This window comes from Stenella coeruleoalba (assembly GCF_951394435.1).
Source record: "Stenella coeruleoalba genome assembly, chromosome: 2".
NCBI lineage: Eukaryota > Metazoa > Chordata > Mammalia > Artiodactyla > Delphinidae > Stenella > Stenella coeruleoalba.
Genome location: NC_137147.1, coordinates 10,689,493 through 10,714,823, shown reverse-complemented (window position 1 = coordinate 10,714,823; position 25,331 = coordinate 10,689,493). Strand labels below are relative to the sequence as shown.

The 25,331-nt window shown below is 39.2% G+C and overlaps 1 protein-coding gene across 4 annotated transcripts in view; it reads left to right on the top strand.

Annotated features, from left to right (window-relative positions):
- The window catches only part of UNC79 (unc-79 homolog, NALCN channel complex subunit), a 279,675-nt gene that overhangs the window by 4,608 nt on the left and 249,736 nt on the right, over positions 1-25,331 (top strand). The window contains exon 1 of one of the 4 annotated variants that reach the window (XM_079914613.1): positions 25,089-25,253. The exons of the other annotated variants lie outside the window; for them this stretch is intronic. The gene's annotated coding sequence lies outside the window, so the exon portion shown is untranslated. Of the gene's footprint in view, positions 1-25,088; positions 25,254-25,331 lie in introns of those variants that run through there. 4 annotated transcript variants of the gene reach the window in all.

Sequence of the window (25,331 nt, the reverse complement as noted above, 5' to 3'; positions counted from 1 at the left end):
CAAGTTAGAGGCTTTGTAATGTTGACAATGTCCTGTTTCTTGACCTAGGTGGTGATTATACTGGTGTTTGCTTATAGAACAGTTCATTAAGCTGTACATTTATGTTTAACATAATTTCCTGTATGTCATTTTTTCACACTATAAATGGCCTTAAAGAACCTGGGAGAAAATAATTGTAGTTTATGTGTTTTATATGTTTTCTTCTCAGATAGAAGTTAGAATGGTCCTCTAGACCTTTGGCAAATTTGATTTATTAGAATCAGTTTCATCAAGGATGAAGAGGTAGAATGGTTGGTATTCTTGAAATATGAGCATTCTTTGAAGAAAGATGGATAATAAATAGCATAGCGGCTTGTGGTTAGATATCCACATATGGGATAGCAGAGAAAGTCTTTGATCTTCCAGAGAATGAGGAGCAGAATCTATTGCATAGAGTAGGATTCAGTAAATGTTTCTTTTTTTTTTTTTTGCGGTACGCGGGCCTCTCACCGCCGTGGCCTCTCCCGTCATGGAGCACAGGCTCTGGACGCGCAGGCTCAGCGGCCATGGCTCACGGGCCCAGCCGCTCTGCGGCATGTGGGATCTTCCCGGACCGGGGCACGAACCCGCGTCCCCTGCATCGGCAGGCGGGCTCTCAACCACTGCGCCACCAGGGAAGCCCAGTAAATGTTTCTTGAATTAACCCAGGACTCAGTCATTAAATAGGGCTCTTTTCAGAAACTCTTCCTCCATTAATATTTTATTGAGAATAAAGGTTACAGTTCTTCATAATTCACATAGGAAATAGGATTCTCTTCTTTATCAGAGTGAGCCAAATGACATAGACTTATTTCCAAAATTTTTAGCTGACAAGAGTCATTTAGAGATAAAGACATTAAAGCATTACTTAAGGATGCTTGCTATTTTTCTAGGTGAAATACATTTCAGGAGCAGTCACATGAAGTATGTTTGTATAAACTCTTCTAGGTAGACTGGATAGAATCTTCTATTTTTGCATTTTCCTTACAAAATTCTTTTTATAAAAACAATTAAATTGAACCAATTTTTAAAAGTCACATTATTATTAGAAATTCAAGAATTCTTTTTTTCTGGTTGTGTGACTAGCTATTTTTCACCTAGAAAATATTTATATTTTGGCTGGCCATTCCCTCATTTTTCTGTTTTCTTTAAAGTCTCAGTCCTATATATATAGCTGATTCAGTTTATTATAAAGCAGAAACTAACATACCGTTGTAAAGCAATTATACTCCAATGAAGATGTTAAAAAAAAAAAAGAAAGTTATAAAAAAAAAAAGGCTCAGTCCTTGGTCCTCTGCTATTCTCTATACATGTTATTTCATTTAGGGAGCTACTGTTGTCCCTTTACTTCAGCTATCACTTTTATGATGATAATTTCCAGGCTTTATCTCCTATTCAAACTCCAGTCCAATTTTGGTAGATTCCTTTAAGATGTTTGAATGATCCACCATTACTTCAAGCTAAATGTCTTCTAAAAGAATTCTTAGAACCAATGACTGACTTCTCTTAAACTCACAGTTTCTACCAGTAGTTAGTTCTACCATGCTTTAAAGGGGAAATTAAGGCTCTTTGGCTGTGAAGTCTATTATCCCATTGATTGGCTGTGAAGTCTACTATCCATTTATCATCAGGTTTGTTTTATCTTATCTTGCTAAGTGGTTATCTCCACTGAAGTTTCACACACATTGGAATAATAAATAATAATAATGATACTTCACATTATTAAGTACTTACTAGGTGCCAGGTACTCTTCTAAGAGCTTTATTTGTATTAACTCATTTTATCCTCATAGCATTTACAGTTGTTGCTTTATGCAGCTGTATTTTTAAATCGTAGAGGGGAAAAAAGAGTTAAAACCAAAAAAATACATTTTCACTGTCTTTTATATTCATCTATGTAATTACCTTTTCAATGCTCTTTACTTCTTGTGGATGTGAGTACTTTCATTTCATTCTCAAGGCCTCTCTTTAATACTTCTTTTAGGGATGATCTGCTAGTAATAAATTCCCTAGGTTTTTCTTTCTCTGTGAATGTCTTAATTTTGCTTTCATTTTTGAAGATAGCTCTTCTGGGTGTAGAATTCTTGTTTGATAGTTTTTTTTTCTTTCAGCACTTTGTATCATCCCACTGTTTTTGGTATACATGGTTTCTGATAGGAAATCAGCTGTTAATCTTGCTGAGTTTCATGTATAAGTGATGAGTTGCTTCTTTCTTACTACTTTCAAAGTTCTCTTTATCTTTGGCTTTTGACAGTTTGACTGTGATGTGTCTAGGTGTGGATCTTTTTGAATTTATTCCACTAGGAGTTTGTTGAGCTTCTTGGATATGTAGATTAATATTTTACACCCTATTTGGGAAGTTTTCAGCCAATATTTCTTTAGATATTTCTGTACCTTTCTCTCCTCTCCTTTTGGGACTTCCATTATGCATATGTTGATATGCTTGATGATATCTCACATGACTCTGAGGCTCTGTTCACTTAAAAAAATTTTTTTTTGTTACCTCAGACTGGACGCTCTCAGTTAACCTGTATTCAAGCTCACCAATGTTTTTCTTCTGTCTGCTTGAATCTTCTGTTTAAGATTGTCTACTGAATTGTTTATTTCAGTTATTATCATTTTCAACTCCAGAATTTCTCTTTGGTACTTTAAAATTTTTTCAATCTTTTTATTGCTATTTTCTAATTAGTGAGACATTGCTCTCATACTTTCCTTTATCCTTTAGGTATGGTTTCCTTTACTTCTTTAACATAATTAAAATAGCTGATTTGTCTTTCTCCAGTAAGAAAGGCTTTCTTACTTTCTTTTTTTCTGGCTTTCTCATGGCCAGTTTCTATTGGTTGCTTTTTTCCCTGTGTGTGTTGTATTTTCTTGTATCATATCTTTTTGTTGAAAACTGGACACAATATTATATAATGTGGTAACTCTGGAAATCAGATTTTTCTCCTTCCCTAGGGTTCATTGTTGTTGTTTTTTATAGTTTGTTTGTTTAGTGAGTTTTCTGAATTAATTTTGTAAAGTCTATGTTCTTTGTTGTGTGTGGCCACTGAAGTCTGTTCTTGGTTAGCTTAGTGGTCAGCTAATTATTGGATGGAGATTTTCCTAACCGCCTAGAACCAATAAGTCTCCCAGTCTTTGCTGAAGATGTGTGTGTGTGTGTGTGTGTGTGTGTGTGTGTTGGGGGGTATGCCTTCAACTCTCAGCTGAGCAGTAGACAACTCTGTCTTAGTCTTCACTTCCTATACAATGTCTTAAGGTTAGCCAGAGGTGAGAGCTTAGGGCCTTCTTGGGTTTTTCCTGAGAATGTGCACACCTCAGGCATGTGCATAGTCCTATATGTGTGGATGGTCTTCTAGATTCCTGGGAATATGTTGGAGCTTTTCAAAGCCCCTGTAATATCTCATTCTCCATCTTTTCCTTTTAAACTTTTTGGTTAGTCTACTGTTTGTCCCAACTGTTTCCCACCCCCTCACGCATCTGTGATGCCTGCAGTTGTTTTTGACAGATGCCTCAGGAAAAGCCTTTTCAAATTTGCACTTGGGCAAGCTCCCAGTCAGGTCAAATACAGACAGACTTGTAAGTAGGATCTTGTAGGAAACCATCTGACCAAATAATGACAGTCCTCTGAGAACAGGGCTTTGAAGAAGCCCCCAACCTGGTTCTGCCACATCCAGTGGCTGCCAGCTGCTAGTTTTCTCTGCAGATGTAGTCTGTTAGCTTTCAAGTCTGCTTCAGAGCAGGAGAGTGGGGGATGGGACTAGGGCAAATTAAAATGCTACAAAGGTCTCTGATCTTATTGAGGTTCAGTTTTTTTTTGTTTTTGCTTTTGTTTTTTTAGTTAATGCTGCAAGCCTTTAGTTAATTTCCAGAGTTTGGAAAAAGTTGATTCTGGCAATGTTTGCCAGTTTTCGCTTTGCTTTTATGGAAAAGAATTTTCAGAAGTCCTTACTTTCCCTTTTCATTGATATCTCACTAACTGTTAGGAGCTTAGCTGCTTTGTTTTACATAATGTGGGTATATAGAAGCAAAAGATATTATTTTTTGTGCCACAAAAGTCTTGTGATTTGACCCTATCTACAGGATCAGAGTAAGCCAGTCAGGTGGGATGTTGTGCTGGGCACAAGACTGAATGTAACCAGGAGGGCCATAAGTCATAAGTGAAGGCAGTTTGAGGTAAGGCGTCCAGGATAGAGGAGCAGCAACATTATGGGGAAGAGTCAAAGTTGGAGCCTGGGTGATAATATTGCACATAAATTTGTAAGGGCACATAAATTTTGCACATAAACTTGGAAATGTGGGTAGAAATAGAAGAACGTATAGAGTACTTAACAGAGCCTAATCACATAAGCAGGCCCAGGTGATTAGTTTAAGACTGAGACCATGAGTAGCAGACTGGACCAGAGCTCTATGTACCTAATATCCATTGCTGAGCACTTTGTATGTATATTTCATTTAATCCTCATATCTGACCTTTTGAGGTAGTCATCACTAACCCCATCTTATACAGATAAAAAATTTAGTATTTTAGCTGGGCCTTTTTGTTTCTTTGGAACCAAATTCACCACAAGTAGTGGAGGGTTTATTGTGAGGGTCACCCAGATATTAATTAGGGTCTTTCTTTTCATTAAAGATGTGATTAAATTGGCCAAATCTCATTTATACAACCTTTCTTTGATATCACTAGTTCCTTTGGCATATTTTATCATGTTTCTCATAGTCTCTACTCCTGCATCTCTGACATTATCTTGGTTCCACCTCATATCATTGTGGGCACAAAGCCCAGACACTTCTTTCCACAAAATATCCATTAGCACCAAGAATTTTATCATTTAGATAACTTTATTGAAGATTTAAGGGAGGACAGAAAGGAGTCAGGTCAAACACTGGATAAACTTCTATCATTTTTCTGTCTCTATCTTTTTATTCTCTTTTCCCTCGATTTATCAGGAGTAACAGGAAAATCCTTCTTATCTTTGGCAGAATAGTTCTCTCCATACCCAAATTTACAGGAGCTTCTTTCCCCAAGCACTTGTCAGGGTATTTACCAGAGCAATAGAATTGACCTTCTAAGAGAAATTCTGGCTCCAGTTTTTGAAATAAAATATAATAACATATTATGTCATAATATATATTAATAATAATATAGTATAATAATATTAATAACAGTATAGTATAAGTTAATATTTACACGCATATTTGAAGATGTACAAATATATTTTACTATATTAAGTAGAGGAAATTGTGTGTGTGTGTGTGTGTGTGTGTAGGAAGCAGGAATCTTAGTAAAGCAGTTATCCTTAACAGTTATCTGGGAAAAGCTGAATTAGTACTCCTCAGGAAGAATGGGAACCATGACAGGCTGAGATAGCGCCTGGAGTGAGAAGGTCATTCATAGTCCTTGGGAGTTTTAGGGACCTTAGAAGCAGTCTGTGAGTCTTTGTGCGGTTATCTATCATTGACCTAACTCAGGTAACCCTACTTGCCTATTTATGTATCTTTGCTCTTCTCTTCTTATGATTAACTGGCTGATTCTTTTGCTTTCTTATTTACATTTCTGTGAGGGGAGATCTTTTGGGGAGGAACTTTTAAAAAAAATTATTTATTTTAATTTATTTATTTTTGGCTGCGTTGGGTCTTTGTTGCTGTGCATGGGCTTTCTCTAGTTGTGGCGAGTGGGGGCTACTCTTCATTGTGGTGCGCGGGCTTCTCATTGCGGTGGCTTCTCTTGTTGGGGAGCATGGGTTCTAGGCACGCAGGCTTCAGTAGTTGTGGCGCGTGGTCTCAGTAGTTGTGGCTCGCGGGCTCTAGAGCGCAGGCTCACTAGTTGTGGCACATGGGCTTAGTTGCTCTGTGGCATGTGGGATCTTCCCAGACCAGGGCTCGAATCTGTGTCCCCTGCATCAGCAGGTGGATTCTTAACCATTGTGCCATCAGGGAAGTCCCAGGGGAGGAACTTCTTATACTCTTTCAGCAGGTGCTGTTTTGGGTCAGTTTACCTGAGAAGAAACTGTGGGGGTATCAGGCACAGTATTTGACAGGTTTAATACTTAGAGAAATTTAGTATGCCCAAGGTCAAGCAGTGGCAGAGCCAGGATTTGAATGACAATTTATCTCAAAGATTATATTCTTTTTACTGTTCTTTTGGGCAAGACTTTGTTTTAGGCTTGATGAGGCTATGTAAATAACCCCTTTTCACAAGGAGCTGACAGTAAGTAGATAAATGTGGTATAAGTTAGCAGTCATAAGTCATAAGTGCCATATGAATGGTACAGGCAGGGTGTTCCCCTGCATTGGCAGGTGGATTCTTAACCACTGTGCCACCAGGGAAGCCCCGGAGATTTTTAAAGATGGGAATGTAAAGAAATGAATTCCAGGCAAAGGGAATGACATAAGTAAAGGCTTAATGATGAGGAAGTTGCAAGGATAAATTTGACTATAGGATAAGGTACTGGAATCTATGGTACAGCCTACTTTAGGATGATTAATCTGGGAACAGCATGAAGGATAGATTAGAGTGGAGTGAGATTAGCGCTAGAGGAACTACTAAGGAAGGAGTTTCAATAATTCAGACGTCAGATCAAGAAAAAATATATTAGTGTTATGGCAAAAAGTGTGGAAAGAAAGAATCAAATTCAAGGACAACTCTGAAAGAAATGGCGAGAGTTGAAGCCTATATTAGTCTGCTAATACTATAGAATACCATAGACTGGGTGGCTTAAACAATAAGAATTTATTTCTTACAGTTCTGGAGGCTGGGAAGTCCGAGATCAATGTGCTGGCAGATTCATTTCCCTGGTGAGGGCTCTCTTCCTGGGCCACCTTCTCACTGTTTCCTTACATGGGGGAGAGAGTGAGTGTGTGAGCAAGAGCAAGAGTGAGAGAGAGCATGAGCTCTGGTCTCTCTTCCTGTTCTTATAAGGGCACTAATAATGCCATTGTGGGAGCCTCCGCCTCATGGCCTCATCTAATCCCGATTACCTCCCAAAGGCCCCACTTCCCAATACCATCCTATTGGGGGTTAGGGTTTCAACATATGCATTGGAGAGGGAGGGAGGCACAACCCAGCCTGTAGCAAAGCCTGTGATTAGATTATATGGATGAGGTATAGTGGAGAGTAAGACAACATTGAGATTTCAAGCCTGGGTAACAGTGAGAATAATGGCTTCAGGAAAAGGTGTTGGTGGGGATAGGAAAATAATGCATGGTTTATGTATACTGAGTTTAAGGTACTAATGGGACATCCAGAAATAAACATGTATCAGTTAAAATTATGAGCTTGAATCTTGGTAGACTGGTTGGGCCAAAAAAATTAAAGATTTGAGAATCTTCAACATGTAAGTTATAGTTGAAGCATGGGAATAGATAGTATACCCAAAGAAGAGAGATTTAGAGAAAACATAAGAATTCTGAGGCCGAAGCTTTGAGGAACAACTCATATTTTGGGGGAGTAGAATCAGAAGATGAAGGAAGGGTCAAATGGAGTAGACAGATACTACTCATCCAAGATGGTTGTATGTACATGTATTGGGCCTAAACTCATAGTAATGATAGATAGCACATGGCTGAGTTCAAAACAAGATAAATATCAATTTGTTAGAAACTGAACAGAAATGCAAATTTATGAGTAGGGTTGATGCCACAAGTCTGCTGGACTCCAGGCTGAAAGAAAGCAATGGTATTTTGGATTTACCTCCTGCAGGGTAATGGAGGTTAAAGTGTTCCATGTAAGACAGGAACTGGAACCACACTTACTGCTTGAAGTCTTAATGCTTTCCTTAGCCTCACTCCATCTCGAGAAAAGAGTCTGAAAAAAACTGTTGGCTCTTACTTGGGATACATACAGTTTAGAGCACACCGTAAGCCTAGAGATTCAGAAAGATACTGATACAGCCTTGAGACTTGGGACTGAATCAAACTGCCCAAAGACTTCTGACCAGATTTGTGATACCTCTATTGAACAATCTTATCTGCTAGTATAATAGGATCTGGTTCAGGACTTGCTCTCCAGGGAGTTAGGTAGAAACAAACAAATCACAAATTGCTAGATGGAGAGGGTTGAATACAGGGGAAAAGAAGACAGAGAAAAATAAAGATAAGAACAAAAGCCTCTTATACAGGATGCATCCAAACAAAGATTCCCCAAATAAATCCACAGGAAACATGGGCAAGACAATAAATTATGATAATGTGAATTCAATGTAAATAAAATTAATTTTTATGGAAAGAGCTGTCAAAAACCTTAAAACAGGATGTTTGGGATTGAACGAAGGAATAAAATCCATAAAGAGGAAAAAATTATGAAAAAAAATCTAGCATACACTAAATGAGAACAGTACAAAATGAATAATACAACTAGATATAGGAAAATGAAATATTTACATCTTTGAAATAGAAAATTCAATGTTGGGACACAAACAAGATTGAACACAAAGAGAATCAGTGAATTAAAAGACAATTCTGGGGCTTCCCTGGTGGCGCAGTGGTTGAGAGTCCACCTGCTGATGCAGGGGACACGGGTTCGTACCCCAGTCGGGGAGGATCCCACATGCCGCGGAGCAGCTGGGCCCGTGAGCCATGGCCGCTGAGCCTGCGCGTCCAGAGCCTGTGCTCCGCAAGGGGAGAGGCCACAACAGTGAGAGGCCCACTTACTGCAAGAAAAAAAAAAAAAAGGCCATTTCTGAGAAATTAACTCAGAGGTAAAAAGATAAGGAATATGAATAAGCAGTTAAGAGATATGAATTGAATGAGAGGTTATGAAATAGAAATAGAAGTTCCACAACAAGAAAAGGGAAGAGATGGTAGAGAAGAAATATTTAAGAGAAAATGCAGACAGTTTTCCAGAATTAAAAAATGTCATGACTTCTCAGATAGAAAGTGCACTCTCAATACCACACAGAATAAAATAAGTCTACATGTAGACACATCATAGTGGATCTGCAGAGCATTGATGATCAAAATAATGTCTGAAATGAGAGGAAAAAAGGTATTATTTAATAAAGGCAATTACAGTGACAACAGACTTCTCATCAATAAAGAATTGCAGAAAACAATGAAATGATACCTTCAAAATTCTGAGTGGAAAATGATTTTGGGCTAGAATCTTATACCCAGCTAACTACCACATGATAGGGTGGGGCAAAAGAGAAACATTTCAGCATATGAGAATTCTCTAGCTCCATAGCTTTTCTAAAAGAAAGAATAAAGGCTGTACTTCAGTAAGAAAGAAAAGTGAACCAAGAAGGAAGGTATGGTATACAAGAAATAATTGTGAACACAGAAATGTACAAAATATGTTGTTAAATTTACTTAGCTATTGATCAAATGAATGATGTTTTATTTTTAAAGGCAAACTGAAACGCTAGACAACAATAACAAAATAGGGAATCATGTCCAGTTGCAAGGAGGATAGAAATACTGAATAGCTTGAATTTGTTAGAAAAATTCATAATTAAACATTTTATTTTAAAATCTGAAAAAGTAATCAGTTAAAGACTGGAAACACAATCTGTATCTTTCAAATGAGCGGAGGGAAAAAGAGGATTACAGAAATTTTTTTATTAAAGCAATATGGGAAGCTCAAGATGACGGAGTAGAAGGACGTGAGCTTACCCCCTAATTGCAAGAACACCAAAATTACAACTAGCTGCTGAACAGCCTTCAACAAAAAAATGCTGGAACCTACCGAAAAGGGATACACTACATCCAAAGACAAAGAGGAAGCCACAGTGAGATGGTAGGGGTGCAATTGCGATAGAATCAAATCCCATACCTGCCAGGTGGGCAACCCACACACTGGAGAACCACTGTACCACAGAGGTTATCCCACAGGAGTGAAAGTTCTGAGCCCCATGTCAGGCTTCGCAGCCTGGGGGTCTGGCAATGGGAGGAGGATTCCCTAGAGAATCTGGCTTTGAAAGCTAGTGGGGTTTGATCACAGGACTCCACTCTTATAGGGTGCACACAGACTCATGAGCACCAGGACCCAGGGGAAAAAAAGCATGATCCCATAAGAGACTGGGCCAGACCTACCTGCCACTACTGGAGGGTCTCCTGCGGAGGCGGGGGGTGGCTGTGGCTAACTGCGGGCATGAGGACACTGGCAGCAGCAGTTCTGGGTAATACACATTGGCATGAGCCCTCTGGGAGGCCACCATTAGCTCCACCAAACAGCCTGTAGGGTTTTGGTTTTGTTTTTTCACGTCTATGGATTTGGCTTTTTAAGAATTCATATGTGAGACAATGTTATATCTTTCAGTGTTTTTCAATTTCTTGAGATGTTTAACTTGTGAGAGGATGTTCCATGAGAAAAATGCCCAAGGGGCTGCATGATGTATGAGGAGGAAGTCAACCAACAGCAGCTTCACATTATGAGAATCAGGTTGCTGTTCTGTGAGGAGACAGCAGGATGGACGCTCTGTCTCAGGAGGATGCCCAGGCTGAGCCATGCAGGATGAGATGGTGCATGGGGGCTCTGCTGTGTATGAGCAAAAGCCGAGGTGCTGCTCTCGGTTAGTATGTCAAGGGGCTGTGCTGGCCTTCTCCCTGAGGTCCTTCTCTCTTGTGACCTTAGCCACAGTTCTGAGTGTAGCTTTCCTTCCACAGGAACCTGCTCCATGTTGTTCATTTGTGCTCTTTCCAGCCATTAAAAGCCAAACCCTGGTGTCACCAAGGGCAGCACATTCCCATGAGGTAGCTGAAGCTCTGCTGATAGTTGTGTTTTCACCCTGGGTCGCCTCAGGCCAAACAAACAACAGGGTGGGAACACAGCCCCACCCATCGGCAGACAAGTGGATTAAAGTTTTACTCGCTGCCCACCAGAGGGACATGTCCCAGCTCCACCCACCACCAGTCCCTCCCATCAGGAAGCTTGCACAAGCCTCTTAGATAGCCTCATCCACCAGAGGGTAGACTGCAGAAGCAAGAAGAACTACAATCCTTCAGCCTGCAGAATGGAAACCACAATCTCAGAACTTTAGACAAAATGAAACGGCAGAGGAGTATGTCCCAGATGAAGGAACAAGATAAAACCCCAGGAAAACAACTAAGTGGAGTGGAGATAGGCAACCTTTTGGAAAAAGATTCCAGAATAATGATAGTGAAGATGATCCAGGATCTCAGAAAAAGAATGGAGGAAAGGATTGAGAAGATGCAAGAAATGTTTAACAAAGACCTAGAAGAACTAAGGCACAAACAGAGATGAAGCATACAATAACTGAAATGAAAAATACACTAGAAGGAATCAATAGCAGAATAATTGAGGCAGAAGAACGGATAAGTGACATGGAAGACATAATGGTGGAAATCACTGCTGCAGAACATAATAAAGAAAAAAGAATGAAAAGAAATGAGGACAGTCTAAGAGACCTCTGGGACAACATTAAATGCACCAACATTCGCATTATAGGGATCCCAGAAGGAGAAGAGAGAGAGAAAGGACTTGACAAAATATTTGAAGAGATAATTGCTGTAAAATTCCCTAACATGGGAAAGGAAACAGTCACCCAAGTCCAGGAAGTGCAGAGAGTCTCAGGCAGGATAAACCCAAGGAGGAACACATCAAGACACATAGTAATCAAATTGACAAAAATTAAAGACAAAGAAAAATATTAAAAGCAACAAGGGAAAAATGACAACATACAAGGGAACTGCCATAAGGTTATCAGCTGATTTCTCAGCAGAAATTCTTCAGGTCAGAAGGGAGTGGCACTATATATTTAAAGTGATGAAAGGGAAGAACTACAACCAAGGATACTCTACCCAGCAGGACTCTCATTCAGATGTGATGGAGAAATCAAAAGCTTTACAGACAAGCAGAAGCTTAGAGAATTCAGCACAACAAGACCAGCTTTGCAACAGTTGCTAAAGGAACCAGTGACTCAGAACGACCTTGTACATATATAGACTGTTGTATCAAAACCTCATGGGAATAGCAGACCCCAAAACTACAATAGATACACACACACAAAAGAAAAAGCAACACAACACTAAAGATGGTCATCAAACCACAAGAGAAGGGACTTCCCTGGTGGTCCAGTGGTAAAGAATCTGCCTTACGATGCAGGGGATGCGGGTTCGACCCCTGGTCAGGAAACTAAGGTCCCACATGCTGTGGGGTAACTAAAGCCTGCATGTCACAACCACTGAGCTCGCGCACCTCAATTAGAGCCTGCGTGCTGCAAACTACAGAGCCCACACGCTCTGGAGCCCACGCACCCTGGAGCCTGCACACCACAGCTAGAGAGAGAAAATAAAACCCCACACGCCACAACTGGAGAGAAGCCCATGGGCTGCAACAAAGAGCCCACGTGCTGCAACTAAGACCTGATGCAGCCTAAAATAAATAAATAACAAATAAATCTTAAAAAGAAAAAAAACCCACAAGAGAAGAGAACAAGAGAGGAAGGGAAGAAAAAAGACCTACAAAAACAAACCCCGAACAATTAAGAAAATGGCAATAGGAACTTACATATTGATAATTACCTGAAATGTAAATGGATTAAATGCTCCAACCAAAAGACATAGACTGGCTAAATGGGTACAAAAACAAGACCCATATATATGCTGTCTACAAGAGACCCACTTCAGACCTAGGGACACATACAGACTGAAAGTGAGGAGATGGAAAAAGGTATTCCATGCCAACGGAAATCAAAAGAAAGATGGAGTAGCAATACTCATATCAGACAAAATACACTTTAAAGACTGTTATAAGAGACAAGGACACTACATAATGGCCAAGGGATCAATCCAGAAAGAAGATATAACAATTGTAAATATATATGCCCCCAACGTAGGAGCAACTCAATATATAAGGCAAATACTAACAGCCATAAAAGGAGAAATCTACAGTAACACAATAATAATGGGGTATTTTAACACCCCACTGTCACCAATGGACAGATCATCTAGACAGAAAATCAATAAGGAAACACAAGTCTTAAATGACACATTAGACCAGATGAATTTTATTGATATTTATAGAGCATTCCATCCAAAAGTACCAGAATACACACTCTTCTTATGTGCACATGGAACATTCTCCAGGATTGACCACATGCTGGGCCACAAAGTGAGCCTCAGTAAATTTAAGAAAATTGAAACCATATCAAGCATCTTTTCCAACCACAACACTATGAGATTAGAAATCAACTACAAGAAAAAAAACTGTAAAAAAACACAAACACGTGGAGGCTAAACAATATGCTGCCAATGGATCGCTGAAGAAGTCAAAAAGGAAATCAAAGTATACCTAGAGACAAATGAAAATGAAAGCACAATGATCTAAAACCTATGGGATGCAGCAAAAGCAGTTCTAAGAGGGAAGTTTATAGCGATACAATCTTACCTCAGGAAACAAGAAAAATCTCAAATAAACAACCTAACCTTATACCTAAGCAACTAGAGAAAGAAGAACAAACAAAACCTAAAGTTAGTAGAATGAAAGAAATGATAAAATCAGAGCAGAAATAAATGAAATAGAGATGAAGAAAACAATAGCAAAAATCAATGAAACTAAAAGCTGGTTCTTTGAAAAGATAAACAAAATTGATAAACCTTTAGCCAGACTCATCAAGAAATAAAGGGAGAGGACTCAATAAAATTAGAAATGAAAAAGGAGAAGTTACAACAGACAACACAGAAATACAAAGGATCATAAGATACTACTACAAGCAACTGTATGCCAATAAAATGGACAACCTGGAAGAAATGGACAAATTCTTAGAAAGGTACAATCTCCCAAGACTGAACCAGGAAGAAATAGAAAATATGAACAAACCAATCACAAGTACTGAAATTGAAACTGTGATTAAAAAACTCCCAACAGGGACTTCCCTGGTAGTCCAGTGGTTAAGACTCTGTGCTCCCAATGCAAGGGGCCTGGGTTCGATCCCTGGCCAGGGAACTAGATCCCGCATGCCACAACTAAGAGCCCACATGCTGCAACCAAAAGATCCCACATGCCGCAACTAAAAGGATCCCGCATGTTGCAACGAGTGTCCCACATGCAGCAACAAAGATCCTGCGTGCCACAGCTAAGACTCAGAACAGCCAAATAAATAGATAAATAAATAAATATTTAAAAAAAAAAGAAAAAAAAACCTCCCAAGAAACAGAAGTCCAGGACCAGATGGGTTCACAGGAGAATTCTATCAAGCATTTAAAGAAGAGGTAACGCTATCCTTCTGAAACTGTTCCAAAAGTTGCAGAGGAGGGAAAACTCCCAAACTCATTCTATGAGGTCACCATCACCCTGATACCACAACGAGACAAAAAAAGAAAATTATAGGCTAATATCACTGATGACCACAGACGCAAAAATCCTCAACAAAATACTAGCAATCGGAATCCAACAATACATTAAAAGGATCATATGCCATGATCAAGTGGAATTTATTCCAGGGATGCAAGGATTTTTCAGTATCTGCAAACCAATCAGTGTGATATACCACATCAACAAACTGAAGAATAAAAACCATATGATCATCCCAATAGATGCAGAAAAAGCTTTTGACAAAATTCAACACCCATTTATGGTAAAAACTCTCCAGAAGGTGGACATAGAGGGAACCTACTTCAACACAGTAAAGGCAATATATGACAAACCTACAGCTAACATCATACTCAATGGTGAAAAGCTGGAAGCATTTCATCTAAGATCAGGGACAAGACAAGGATGTCTACTCTCGCCACTTTTATTCAACATAGTTTTGGAAGTCCTAGCTACGGCAGTCAGAGAGGAAAAGAATAAAAGGAATCCAAATTGGAAAAAAAGAAGTTAAACTGTCACTGTTTGCAGATGACATGATACTATATATAGAAAACCCTAAAGACGCTACCAGAAAACTACTAGAGCTCATCAATTAATTTGGTATAGTTGCAGGTTACAAAATTAATACACAGAAATCTGTTGCCTTTCTACACACCAACAATGAAAGATCAGAAAGAGAAACTCAGGAAACAATCCGATTTACCATCACATCAAGAAGAATAAAACGTCTAGGAATAAACCTACCTAAGGAGACAAAGGACCTGAACCCTGAAAACTATAAGACACTGATGAAAGAAATCAAAGACAACACAAATACATGGAAAGATATATCATGTTCTTGGATTGGAGGAATCAATATTGTCAAAATGACTATACTGCCCAAGGCAATCTACAGATTCAATGCAATCCCTATCAAATTACCAATGGCATTTTTCACAGAACTAGAACAAAAAATCTTAAAATTTGTATGGAGATACAAAAGACCCCGAATAGCCAAAGCAATCTTGAGAAAGAAAAATGGACCTGGAGGAATAAGGCTCCCTGACTTCAGATTATACTACAAAGCTACAGTCACCAAAACAGTATGGCACAAAAATAGAAATATAGATCAATAGAACAGGATAGAAAACCCAGAAAAAAACCCATGCACCTATGGTCAATTAATCTATGACAAGGGAGGCAAGACTATACAATGGAGGAAAGACAGTCTCTTCAATAAGTGGTGCTGGGAAAACTGGACAGCTACATGTAAAAAATGAACTTAGAATATTCTTTAGCACCATATGCAAAAATAAACTCAAAATGGAGTAAAGACCTACCTGTGAGACTGGACACTATAAAACTCTTAGAGGAAAACATAGGGAGAACGCTCTCTGACGTAAATTGCAGCAATATCTTTTTTGATCCATCTCCCAGAGTAATGGAAATAAAAACAAAAATAAACAAATGGGACCTAATTAAACTCAAAAGCTTTTGTACAGTGAGGGAAACCATAAACAAAATGAAAAGACAACCCAGAGAATGGGAGAAAATATTTGCAAATGATGTGATGGACAAGGGATTAGTCTCCAAAATTTACAGCTCATGCAGCTTAATCTCATCAAAACAAACCCAGTCAAAAAATGGGCGGAAGACCTAAACAGACATTTCTCCAAAGAAGACATACAGATGGCCAAGAGACACATGAAAAGATGTTTAACGTCGCTAATTATTAGAGAAATGCAAATCAAAACTACAATGAGATATCACCTCACACCAGTCAGAATGGCTATCATCAAAAAATCTACAAACAATAAATGCTGGAGAGGGTGTGGAGGAAAGGGAACCTTCCTGACACTGTTGGTGGGAAGATAAATTGGTACAGCCACTATGGAGGTTCCTTCAAAAACTAAAAATTGAGATACCATATGATCTTGCAATCCCACTCCTGGGCATATATCCAGAGATAAACATGGTCCAAAAGGATACATGTACCCCAGTGTTCATTGCAGCACTGTCTACAGTAGCCAAGACATGGAAGCAACCTAAATGTCCATCAACAGAGTAACGGATAGAGAAGATGCGGTACCTATACACAATGGAATATTACTCAGCCATTAACAGAATAAAATAATGCCATGTGCAGCAACATAGATGGACCTAGAAATTGTCATACTGAATGAAGTAAGTCAGACAGAGAAAGAGAAATATCATATGATATTGCTTATATGCAGGACCTAAAAAAACTTATTTACTAGGAAGAAACGTACTCACAGACTTAGAGAAAAAACTTACAGTTGCCGGGGTAGGGGTGGGGAGCAGGGATAGTTAGGGAGTTTGGGGTTGACATGTACACATTGCTATATTTAAAATGGATAACCAACAAGGACCTACTATATAGCACAGGGAACTCTGCTCAATATTATATAACAACCTAAATGGGAAAAGAATGTGGAAAAGAATAGATGCATGTATATATATAACTGAATCACTTTGCTGTACACCTGAAACTAACACAATATTGTTAATCAACTGTACTCCAATATAAAATGAAATGTTGAAAAAATAGATGCATTACCTCAGAGAATGTTTTAAATTTTAAATTAAAAAACAAAAACCCTTAAAGTGAAAAAAAAAAGTAATATGGGAGTAAAGGAGAAAACTGTTAGCAAACAGCCTCAGGCATATATAAAAAGTTGTTTTATGACAAGGTTGACATGGTATTAGAAATTGTTGGAGGAGAATTTAATAAGTGGTTTAGGATGATACTCATCCATACAGGAAAAAGTAAACCCTACCTCACACTATACACAAAAATTAATTTTATTTACACTTAAATGTAAAAAGTAAAACCTTGAAACTTTTAGAAATATAAGATAATCTTTACAATGTTGGGGATGGGAAAGAATTTCTTAAAATATAAAAAGCACAAATTATGAAGAAAAGCATTGATAAATTTGGCTACGTTTACGTTTTAAAACTTCTGTTCAATAAAAATTCTGTAAAGAAAGTAAAAATCAAACTAGAGCTTGGGTGAACATATGCGTTTTCATTTGGTGTCATTTTCCTTCAGCCTGAACATTTTGTTTAGCATCTCTTTTTTTTTTTTTTTTTTGTTTTGCGGTACGCGGGCCTCTCACCGCTGTGGCCTCTCCCGTCGCGGAGCACAGGCTCCGGACGCGCAGGCTCAGCGGTCATGGCTCACAGGCGCAGCCGCTCCGCGGCATGTGGGATCTTCCCGGACCGGGGCACGAACCCGCGTCCCCTGCATTGGCAGGCGGACTCTCAACCACTGCGCCACCAGGGAAGCCCTGTTTAGCATTTCTTATAGTGAAAGTCTGCTGGTGACAAATTCTCTTCATTTTTTGAAAAAAAAAAAAAAATTTTTAATTAATTTATTTTATTTATTTGTTTTTGGCTGCATTGGGTCTTCGTTGCTGTGTGTGGGCTTTCTCTAGTTGTAGTGAGTGGGGGCTACTCTTCGTTGCAGTGTGCAGGCTTCTCATTGCAGTGGCTTCTCTTATTGCGGAGCATGGGCTCTAGGCTTGCAGGCTCAGTAGTTGTGGCTCATGGGCTCTAGAGTGCAGGCTCAGTAGTTGTGGCACATGGGCTTAGTTGCTCTGCAGCATGTGGGATCTTCCCGGACCAGGGCTTGAACCCATGACCCCTGCATTGGCAGGCAGATTCTTAACCACTGCATCACCAGGGAAGCCCTGAACATTTTTTATTTTGTTTTCATTCTGATGGATATTTTTGCTGGCTATAGATATACTGACAGTGTTCATTTATTCATTATCTTCTGATCTCCATTATTAGTCAGTGGCTAAGAATTGATATTCCCTTGTATGTAATTTGTCATTTTCCTCTAGTTTCTTCTAAGATTTCTTTTTTATCTTTGTTTTTTGGCAGTTGGAATTTGATGTATCTGGACATGATTTTGTTTGTATTTCTCCTGTTTAGAGGTTTGCATGGCTTCTTAAATCTGTAAATTTTATTGCAGCAAATTTGGAAAATTTTCAGCCATTATTTCTTAAAATATTTTTTCTGCTTGTTCTTTTTATCCTTTCCTTCTGTGACTAACATCATATATATGTTAGACCTTTTGCTATTTGACCCTCAGGCCTAAGGCTTTGTTTATTTTGTTCCAGTTCCCCCCTGCCCCCATCATTCTTCATATTGGATAATTTCCATGGATTTATATTCACTTTACTACTTCATCTATTAAGTCCGTCTAGTGAACGTTTAATTTAAAATGCTGTATTTTTATGTTCTAAAATTTCCAGTTGGTTTTTTAAAAAATGTATTTTCTATTTCTCTGCTGACATGCCTATCTTTTCACTCATTATGAGCATATTTTCTTTTACCTCAGTGAGCAGAATTAAGCTTTAAATTCCTTGTTTGCTAATTCCAACATCTGGGTCATCTTGAGTTTTTTTCTGTTGATTGTCTTCTTTCTTAAGAATAGGTCACATTTCTTTATGTGTCAGGGAAGTTTGAATTGTATTTTGGACATTGTGAATGTTACGTTGTAAAGATTGAACTTTGTTATTTTCCTCTGAAAGGTGTTGATTTTTTTGTTTTAGCAGATAACTAATTTAATTCAATCTAAACTACAAACTAACTCTTAGGTGTTAGCTTAAATCTGAATTTATTTCTTTTATCCCTAGCTAGATTTTTGTTTGCATATCCCCTGCATGTGTATTGTTCAGGGATCAGCTAGAGATTTGGGCAGAAACACATAATTTACATTTCCTCCTTTCAGGCTCTCTTCTTCTAGGAGTTACCCTTTCCCTTTCCAGTAGATATGGTTGTTCTAAACTATGTGCTTTGGTAATTCAGACTAAAAAGGCTGTGAGTATGCTATTGGAGTTTTAGCCACCCTGTACAGCACCAACTAAAGCCATCCCTCAGGCTAAAAGCCGTAAAGAGAGGAAACATATTCCTGTGCCATTCCCTTCTTCCAAGTGTTGAGTTTGTAATTATTATTTTTGGGAGGGTAGAACCAGCAGTAGTTTATTTGGGCACATTGGAAGTGGAAACTGGAGAGAATATACGTTGATAACAATCATTTTGTTAAGGAATTTGGCAGTATCTAGTAAAAGCTGAAGTTGAGAATATCTTAGAGAATTTTTTGCAGAAGTACATATGTATAAGAATGATCATTGCAATTTTTTTTGTAATAGGTAAAAATTTCAAATAACCTAAATGTTCATCAACAAGACAGTAGGTGAATAGACAGTGAGATATTTATAAAATGAAATACTATACAGTAGTAAAGATGAATAAACTAGTAATATTTTTTTTTAAACATCTAAACTAGTAATATATATATATATACATCAATATGATTAAGTCAAAATGCAGTGTTGAGTTAAAAGATGTAAGTTTCAGAAATATATGTATAGTATAATTATATAAAGTTAAAAATATGTGAAACAATACATATTGTTTTGGATATAGATACATATAGTGTATGTAGCTACCCTATCTAAAATGTACTCTATCCAAAATTACAACCTCTTTCAACATTTCCTGTCTCTTTTCCCTGCCTTAGTATTTTTTCTTTTATGTAATTACCAGTACTTAATGCACTATATGTTTTACATATTTAAATTTTTTGGGATTGTCTTCCCCACTAGAAGACACGAAAGCAGAGATTTGTGTCTTCTTTGTTCACGACAGTACCCCCAGTGCCTAGAACACTATTTGGCATATAATAGGTACTCAATAAGTATTTGCTGAATAAATAACCACCAATTAGGTAAGTTTGCTGGGGGCTTCTAAGGAATCTAAAATGTTTTATTTCTTAAAAGTAAAGTATCTAGTGTAAATATGACAAAGTATTAAGATCTGATGGCACTGGGTAGAGGCAAAATTAGTGTTTATGACATCATTATTTTTTATATTTCTATGTTGGAAATACTTCCTTAAACAATACAAACACCAAAAAGTTTGGAGAAGATTTTTCAGAACATTATAACATTGAACTTAAGGGAAGAGGGAGTTTCAAAAATGGATAGGGAGATATTTAAAATGCGGAATTAGTCACCAAGAGATAATTGTAATTGACTATTAGGAAATTATTAGTGACTATTGCAAGAAATTGTTTCAGTAAGGAGATGGTAATAGGTGAGATGCTGAAGAAATGGAGACAGCTGGTGGAGAAATGGAGATCACTTATTCAGTGTGATGCCAAGTAGAGCTTTTCCAGAGTGGAAAATTTATTCATGTTTGTGAGCAGAATGAAACAATCCATTGAAAAGACAGAGACTTAAAATGCTGGAAAGAAAGGGCAATTAATGGATGCATTTATAATTAGAGGCATAGATTAAGAAGAAAAGAGCACTTCACTTGGCAGTGTAGAGAGGCATTACTTCTGAAATAGAAGAAAAGAAAGAAAGGTTGATGAAGATCAATGGAGACAAAGACAAGGAACGTGAGGGAGTTCCTATTTGTTTCTTTGAAGTAGTAAGTCAGGCCATCTGTTGGAATGGAGAAACTGGATAATGGACATGGTTCAGGTTAGTGAATTAGCCCAATGGACATGTTAGGAGGTTGAAGTTGTAAGAGCCTAGGTTGATAATTAGGGTATCAATAATATGGATGATTTCAGGCTTTGAATGGTTTGACATAGTCAGCATAAACCTTAATGGAATGAGTGCATTTGAGTGGCTTGGACAGTAATGCTAACAAAAGCAAACACTCATATGTTCCAGGGATTATTCTAGATTCTCGTATGTCATTTAACACGTGCCAGGGATTGTTCTAGATTCTTTTTAAAAAACATTTATTGAAGTATAGTTGATTTACAATGTTGTGTTTAATTTCTGCTGTATAGTACAGTGACTCAGTTATACATATATATATATATTCTTTTTCATATTCTTTTCCATTATAGTTTATCACAGGATGCTGAATATAGTTCCCTGTGTTGTACAGTAGGACCTTGTTGTTTATCCATCCTATACATAATCTGCATCTGCTAATCCCAAACCCCCAATCCTTCCCTCTCCCCCCCCGCCCCCCCACTTAGCAACCACAAGTCTGCTCTCTATATCTGTTTTTGTTTTGCAGATATGTTCATTTGTGTCGTATTTCAGGTTCCACATATAAGTGATATCATCTGGCATTTGTCTTTCTCTTTCTGACTTACTTCACTTAGTATGATAGTCTCTAGGTCCATCCATGTTGCCGTAAATGGCATTATTTTGTTCTTTTTAATGGCTGAGTAATAGTCCATTGCACATATATATACCACATCTTCTTTATCCATTCCTCTGTCGATGGACATTTAGGTTGTTTCCATGTCTTGACTATTGTAAATAGTGCTGCTATGAACATAGGGGTGCATGTATCTTTTTGAATTATAGTTTTGTCTGTTCTAGATTCTTTATGTGCATCCATTTAATTGTGACAACAACCTATGTTATGTGTATTTTGCAGGTGAGGAAATTGAGACATAGGGAAGTAACGTGTTCAAGGTCACACCCAGGCAGAGCTGGAATTCAAACCCAGGCTGTCTAACTCCTGAGTCCATTCCTTAATAATATTATACTCTCTCAATGAGGCAGTAGAAGGTTTAATTGATGACAAACAGCAGGGTTAGTAAAACAGGCCAAGAGGGAGTAATATACCTTGTTACTTTGTTTCTGGGTTATCCAAGATACCAATTAAAAAAAATTCAGTTAGGGCTTCCCTGGCGGCGCAGTGGTTGAGAGTCCACCTGCTGATGCAGGGGACACGGGTTCGTGCCCCGGTCCGGGAGGATCCCATATGCCGCGGAGCGGCTGGGCCCTTGAGCCGTGGCCGCTGAGCCTGCACGTCCGGAGCCTGTGCTCCGCAACGGGAGAGGCCACAACAGTGAGAGGCCCGTGTACCACAAAAAAAAAAAAAAAAAAAATTCAATTATTTTCTTTATCAAAGCCTCAAGCCTCCCAGAAATTTCTGAATAAATCATTGAGCTTTCTTTTGTTCACATAGAACGTTTGTCATCTTCTCAGAAATTTATATTATATTCACATTTTCTTTCAGAATGATTCCAATTTTTTACTTGAAACTAACTCTTCAGCATCATTCTTTACATCATCATTTATCTTTGAAGCTAGGAACTTCTCTTTGGGATGTGTTTTTAGGAATGAACAATAGTACAGGATGATCGGCTTGATTAGCCAGACCAACCTGGCAATCACTGAGGTGACACAGTCCAGTTGTGTGTACATCCTAAAGAGCCAAGTCACTAACATTTTATGAACATTTTCACCAATATCATGAAACTTGGCCACTGTGTGTATCATAATGGGCAGCTTCTTTGTTGTCCATAGACTATTTTGGGTTACTCAGAAAAAACTTTCCTTGACATTTGTTCATTTTTTTTTTTTTACAGGCATCCAAAGTTTTCACCTTTATTTAGATAACTAAATATAACAGCTGTCTCAATGCTTTGTATTTTGAAATACTTGCATTCACAGTTCAAAATTTCCCTTTTTCTTAAGTTGCTATTAAAAATGTCCGGCTTGATTTGAAATTTAATTTTATTCAAGGCTAAATAAAACAGTTTTAGAATCATCATTTTAATTGCTCCCCAAAACCCAATGATCTTAGCTTCAAATTAAAATTCCCCCAAGGGATGATCGCTGGGCACAGTTTTTACATGAGGCCAGCTTACAGGGGGAGTAACATTTAGGCAGAGGCAATAGCGAGGACTGAGATCTTGAGATGAGAGTGATCCTGCAGTTTCCAAGGAGCAGGCTCAGGGTCACTGGGGCCAAGGGAGTGGGATAAGATGGGGTCAGAGAGGATGACAGGAGTTGGGAAGGAAAGACCATTCAGGGTTTGTTCTCCATTATAAGGACTTTGGCTTTTACTCTGAATGGGATGGAAAGCACCTGCAGGGTTCTGTGCCAAGAAGAAGGGTGTTCTGTCTTAGATTTTAGTAGGACTACTCAGGAAACTGTATTGAAAATCATGGAGGGGGGACTAGTGAGGATTCTCTACAATGTGAGACATTAAGGTGGCTTGGGTCAGACCAGGAGTTAGTTCGGGCCACACATGGTTTGAAGTGCCCTTTAGACACGCAATAGCAGATGTTGAGTAGACAGTAGGGGACCAAGTCTGGAATGCAGGGAAAAGTCTGGGCTGGAGGTAAACTTAGGGAACTGTCACCATGAAGATTGTATTCAAAGCCCAAAAAGTGTTTACTGAATGACTAGAGTTTGTCAACTAAAGGTTGTCGAGGGAAGAGCTTTTCGTTGAAAAGGAAATTTGAATGCTACAAAGTTAGAGGTTTTCAAGAAATAGAGGGAGTGTTCTCAGCCCAGGCAGAGAAAGTAGAACCCATGGAATATTACCCAACCAGGACCCTAGCCTGAGAATAGAGATTGCAGACAGACATGGCCACGGGCTGAATGTTTCTGCCCCCCCCCAGAACCATATGTTGAAATCCTAGTCCCCAAGGTGATGGTATTAGGACGTGGGCCTTCAGGAGGTGGATTGGGACTAGTGCCCTTATAAAAGAGGCCCCACAGAGCTCACTCGCCCCTTCTGCCATGTGAGGTCATGTCAAAAATACACCAGTTATGAACCAGTAAGTGGGTCCTCACCAGACACCGCATCTGCTAGTGCCATGATCTTTATTTTTTTTCTTAATTGTCAAAGATTTCTTTAGAATATTTTGTCCATATCATATATAATTTAACATTCTTTTACCTAAACTAAGGATTTTTGTTGTTGTTGAGGTGGAAAAACAGTGATTTAGTCACCACAATTATCAGTATTAAAAATAATTGGTCACCTCTTTCAGTTCTGTTCCCAAAACTTTTTGCTAAATTAACCTGCTTTGATCATTGCTCCTCAGCTTTCACCGGCTATTTAAATTATTTGAATTAAGAATGGTCATAATGGTTGACACTTGCACAGTACTTGAATTTTAAAAGGAATTTCACATTCATTGTATCATTCGATCCACCCACTAACTCTTTAGGTGACAGGGCAGGTTTTATTGTTACCATTTTACAGAAATTGAGGCTTAGGGAGATTAGGATTGTCCTAGAATGAATAAGTAAGTGGTAGAACTGCGTCTTGAATCTGATTCTTCCTGACTCCAAGTCCAGGCTCAGAATGTCTTTCCACTACTTGATTCTTTAAGTATTTTCCTATTAATATGCTTGAGGTGTGTTTCCATCGCCTTCTTTTTCTACTGGCTTCATTTGGTTTCCCAGCAGAGGGGCTTCCTAACGTGCCCGTCTCCCTCCTGGGTGATTGCATGGGAGCCCACCTAGGTTCCTCCTGTTTCCAATCTTGCATTTTCCTTTTCTGTGGCTCTTCCAGCTTCACCATCCGTGGAAATCTCCTCCTTCCCTAGACTCGACTTCTAAAGTCTTCTCACAGCCCCCTGGCCTTGGGACCTCCCATCCTGATCATCAGCAGGAGAGCCCATTAGAGAGGGGAGACAAGGCACGGACCGCAGCACGCCGGGAAGCCATGCTGAGGGTTACTTCTGCATTTCCTTCCTCGCGGTCCTCAGGAGCATCCTCGCCGCCCTCCGGCCCCGGCTCTCTCCAGCCCGCCCCTGATCCGCCTCCCCCTCCTGCCGCACGGAGGCTGAGACCAGGCGTGGGACGCACCTGTGTCCCTCTCCGGTCACACCGCTGAGACACCGGGGCTGCTCCCGGAGCAGGATTTACAGGCCCGGAGAACGCCAATGGGAGATCCAAATGGTCGGGGACTCCGGCACTTTAAGAGGCTTTTCTCTGGGAAACACCCGTCCCCTCCGTGCGCCTTATGAATGGAAATCCTCCTCCCCCGGTCGAGCCCATTCTCCCATTTCACCAGGAGCCGCAGCTTGCTCCCTCCTTTCGGTCTCCCCGCCCACATCAACGCGGGCAGCTCCAGGAGGGGACGGACAGGAAGCCTTTGGCCGCCTATTAAATCCCACCCATTTCTCCGGGGGCGATTTCCTAACCTTCCGGGACCGAATTCTGCAATTTGATGTGCGTTTTGTCCGAATGGTAGCGACACGGGCCTAAGGGAGGGGGAAAGCGAGGGGGTGGGGGTGGGGGGTATGCGCT